Source organism: Schistocerca cancellata, chromosome 9 (assembly GCF_023864275.1).
Source record: "Schistocerca cancellata isolate TAMUIC-IGC-003103 chromosome 9, iqSchCanc2.1, whole genome shotgun sequence".
Classification (NCBI taxonomy): domain Eukaryota; kingdom Metazoa; phylum Arthropoda; class Insecta; order Orthoptera; family Acrididae; genus Schistocerca; species Schistocerca cancellata.
Window position 1 is genome coordinate 306,625,455 of NC_064634.1, and position 4,787 is coordinate 306,630,241.

The 4,787-nt window shown below is 46.5% G+C and overlaps 1 non-coding gene across 1 annotated transcript; it reads right to left on the reverse strand.

The window, feature by feature from the left end:
* Positions 1-3,232: 3,232 nt before the first annotated feature.
* Trnar-ucu (transfer RNA arginine (anticodon UCU)) lies at positions 3,233-3,304 on the reverse strand. Its single transcript has one exon. It is a non-coding gene; the product is annotated as a tRNA-Arg (tRNA).
* Between the last annotated feature and the right edge of the window lie 1,483 nt (positions 3,305-4,787).

Genomic DNA, 4,787 nt, shown 5'->3' on the forward strand with positions numbered 1-4,787 from the left:
TAGTGGACTGATAAGGTGAGGAAAGAGAAGGTTATCTCAAAAATCGGCGAGGAAAGGAATACCTGGAAAACACTGACAGGAAGAAGGGACAGGACGATAGGACAACTGTTAAGACTTGATGGAATAAGTTCTATGGTACTAGGGGGAGCTGTAGAGGGTAAAAATTTTAGAGGAAAACCAAGATTGGAATACACCTAGCAAATAATTGAGGATGTAGGTTATAACTGCTGCTCTGCGATGAAAAGGTTGGCACAGGAGAGGAATTCGTGGTGGGTCGCATCGAGCCAGTCAAAAGACTGATGATTAAGATAAACACACGCAGGCTGCTCCTTGGTCTATACAGTTTCGAAGTGAAGCCAACCACTCTAGATCTGACAACCAGCAGCTGCTAGTCATTTTAAACTTATGGAAGTGAAATTTCAATTTCTCGTCATTTGTACTTAAGACAAGTGAATTTCTAAATTTTCCCGCCATTTTGAACTTAGAAGAAGTGAGTACTTGAGTTTACTGATAGATTCGAACAAGTAAGTCTTACGGAGGTGCTTCGTGACTCCCAATGAGAATCCCTGTAGAGAAGACGACGTTCTCTTGTGGAAACGCAATGGAGAAAATTTAGAGAACTGACATTTGAAGCTCACAGCCGAATGACCCCACTGCCGCCAACGGACACTGCACAAAAGGATTATGAAGATGAGATGCAAAAAATTAGTGAGCACGCAGAGGCATATACACTCATGCTCATAAATTAAGAATAACTGCAGAATGTTGTGCCACACAACGTGGTACTACACAAAACTGGCGCCAATAACATAGGCACACAGGGAACACACACGACACAGATCTCTAAGTCCACAGTATTGGTGATAAGTTAGGAAAACCGTCCCGAAACACACGTGCTACAAAACGCCACTGTTTCCTGCGCATGTACCCCGACATCAATATAGGATATGATCACCATGCACACGTGGCCGCACAATGTGTTGGCATACTCTGGATCACGTGGTCGAGCAGCTGCTGGGGTATAGCCTCCCATTCTTGCACCAGTACCTGTCGGAGCTCCTGAAGTGTCCTAGGCGTTTGAAGACGTGCAGCGACACGTCGACCAAGAGCGTCCCAAAAGTGCCGGAGAACAGACACGACACTCCATTCGCCTGATATCTTCTGTTTCAAGGTACTCCTCCACGATGGCAGCTCGGTGCGTTGTCATCCACCAGGAGGAAGGTGGGACCCACTGCACCCCTGGAAAGGCGGACATGCTGGTGGGAAATAACGTCCCGATACACCCGACCTGTTACAGTTCCTCTGTCAAATACATGCGGGGGATGTACGTGCACCAATCATAATCCCACCTCAGACCATCAAACCATGACCTTCACCCAGCAGTCTGCCTCCTGGAGATAAGTTACATTCATCTTCTAATTGACATTGCTCTGCCACACTTGTTGGGCGAGGAAATTCATCGTGCAGATATTGGTGCTGTGATCGGATAAGGCCAGAAGCCATCATTCGGTGTCCATCACTCCCTGTGTTTAAACTTGTGACGAATATATGTGATCCAATCAGCTCGCCGAATGACGAATAAGATACGTATGTCCAGACCTCTCGCTGTGTATCTTTTCCCATGTGTCATGCAAGTGAAGGTCGTAAATCACCATACCCATCTCTGGACCAGACGTGTAGTGTGGAATATGGTCCTGAGAATGCGCGACGCAGTACAATCGCCGGCGAAGACGCTGTGTTCATACCATTCTAGAGAAAAGGGGGACGATATATACAGAGAAGAATCTGTCACGGTTACGACGTTTGGTGGTGGCCGACGGTGCACAAACATTGCACTATTTTATGACTTTAGACTTAGTCTGAGAGCAGTCCATTGCAGCTCCTCTTTATTAAGACATAGTTTCTGGAAACTACTGAAGTAACTACACGCCAGTCGATGGAACATGGAGTTTTCTTCCACACCCGAAACATAGCCAATAGGACCCAAATGTTATTCTTGAGAAACTACACTACTGGCCATTAAAACTGCTACACCACGAAGATGACGTGCCACAGACGCGAAATTTAACCGACAGTAAGAAGATTTTGTGATATGCAAATGAGTATCTTTTCAGAGTATTAACACAATGTTGGCGCCGGTGGCAACACCTACAAAGTCCTGGCATGAGGAAAGTTTCTAACCAATTTTTCATACGCAAACAGCAGTTGACCGGCGTTGCCTCGTGAAACGTTGTTGTGATGCCTCGTGTAAGGAGGAGAAATGCATACCATCACGTTTCCGACTTTGATTAAGGTCAGATTGCACCTTATCGCGATTGCGGTTTATCGTATCGCGACATTGCTGCTCGCGTTGGTCGAGATCCAATGACTGTTAGCAGAATATGGAATCGTTGGGTTCAGGAGGGTAATACGGAACGCCGTGCTGGATCACAACGGCCTCGTATCACTAGCAGTCGAAGTGACAGGCATCTTGGCCGCTTGACTGTAGCGGATCGTGCAGCCATGTCTCGATCCCTGAGTCAACAGATAGAGACCTTTCCAAGACAACAACCATCTGCACGAACAGTTCGAGGGCGTTTGCAGCAGTATGGACTATCAGCACAGAGACCATGGCTTCAGTTACCCTCGACGCTGCATCACAGACAGGAGCACCTGCGATGGTGTACTCTACGACGAAACTGGGTGCACGAATGGCAAAACGTCATTTTTTCGGATGAATCCAGGTTCTGTTCACAGCATCATGATGGTCGCATCCGTGTTTGGCGTCATCGCGGTGAACGCACATCGGAAGCGTGTATTCGTCATTGCCATACTTGCGTATCACGCGGCGTGATGGTATGGCGTGCCATTGGTTACACGTCTCAGTCACCTCTTGTTCGCATTGACGGCACTTTGAACAGTGGACGTTACATTTCAGATGTGTTACAACCCGTGGCTTTACCCTTCATTCGATCCCTGCGAAACCCTACATTTCAGCAGGATAATGCACGACCACATGTTGCAGGTTTTCTAGGGGCCTTTCTAGATACAGAAAATGTTCGACTGCTGCCCTGGCCAGCACATTCTCCAGATCTCTCACCAATTGAAGACGTCTGGTCAATGGTTGCCGAGCAACTGGGTCGGGACAAGTCGGGACATACTACAGGATGGCCTGCTTGGAGAAACGACGGAAAGAAAACGTTAATTTAACAGCACGTGGCTCACATACTCATACGCGAAAATTTGCGCCCGTTGCGGTGGCCGGGAATCGAACCCGGATCAACTGCTTAGAAGGCAACTATGCTCACCATTACACCACCACCGCACAGCCGCTGCTCGCAACGTCGCGCTGTGTCGGCTTCGCGCCCGCCGGCAGCGGCCCACGGTGATAGTAGCTGTAGGCGCTTTACGAGGTAGGAGGGTGCATCCACACGCATTCGGGTAGCGCCTCCACGCACGCCGCGTCTTTGGGCAAGACTCGTCGCCGCGGCCGCAACGTTACGTCACAATACGTCAGTCACTATTCTTGATGAACTGTGGTATCGTGTTGAAGCTCCATAGGCAGCTGTACCTGTACACGCCATCCAAGCTCTGTTTGACTCAATGCCCAGGCGTATCAAGGACGTTATTACGGACAGAGGTGGTTGTTCTGGGTACTGATTTCTCAGGATCTATGCACCCAAATTGCGTGAAAATGTAATCACATGTCAGTTCTAGTATAATATATTTGTCCAATGAATACCCGTTTATCATCTGCATTTCTTCTTGGTGTAGCAATTTTAATGGCCAGTAGTGTATTTTGGTATCGAAATTAATCACCACATTCTGCTTTCGTCACGACTACTACGATGTAATTACGCTTGCTAAAGTAAAATAAGCCATATTGATACTACGGAAGCTGACGTGTTTCTGGCTCTGTTCCTGAATCTATATCATTGCTGAAATTTCCTTCCCTGTAGTTGTAGGATGCTAGTTGGGGATTACATCGCACTGGGACAGGTAGCTCAACGTTTCCCATATTGCTGATGGGTCCGTTGATGCTGTGACTGATGCTGCGTGAGAGTTTTGCCTCCACTTGATGGAGGTAGAGGTGGAGGTAGAAATAGAAGACACTCCCCACTGTGACGTCAAGTTACCAACGTGTTTTAGAACGACTCGAAGAGATCTTCAGTTATACGTATTTAGCGTTTGTTAGCAGTGTACGGGCGATTTCAAAACAGAAATATTTACGAAAGAAATGATTTAGCGCTCATCTCGAAATGTTTGATTAGTTTCATCAATCTGATTTCATCTGAATTCATTGCCTTACCAATGTTTAACTTTTTTCAAGTTATTCCAAAGCGATGAGAAGTGTGAGGTGTCTAGTCCCCACACCTATTTGTCCTTCTGGTTTTACCCAATATAAGTGACCCTCAAATTTATGGTTAAGCAAGAGCCGATGTGCATTTGCCTCACAGAAAAGGAGCCGTGATATTTAAAATAGCAGTCTGCTTTGACAACTAAACCTCGATAACTGACATACTTGTTGCGAGAGCCTAGATGGGTCGTTAGTGTGACATAACCTAAAATAAACAACAATCCAAACGCACCGACTACGAGATACTGTGTAGAAATTCCGTCCCACGCTTGCCTGAGGTAACCTCTTCCTCTTACATTGCTTCCTCTCGGCATCAAGCTACCTGAAAACTGAGAAGTTCATTCTTCAGACGTTTTTTGCAGTTACAAAGCATAAACAGCAATTACGTTGCAGTCATTAGGATTAGATGATACTTTTTGCCTATTCGGCTTTTTAATACTACTAGTGATCG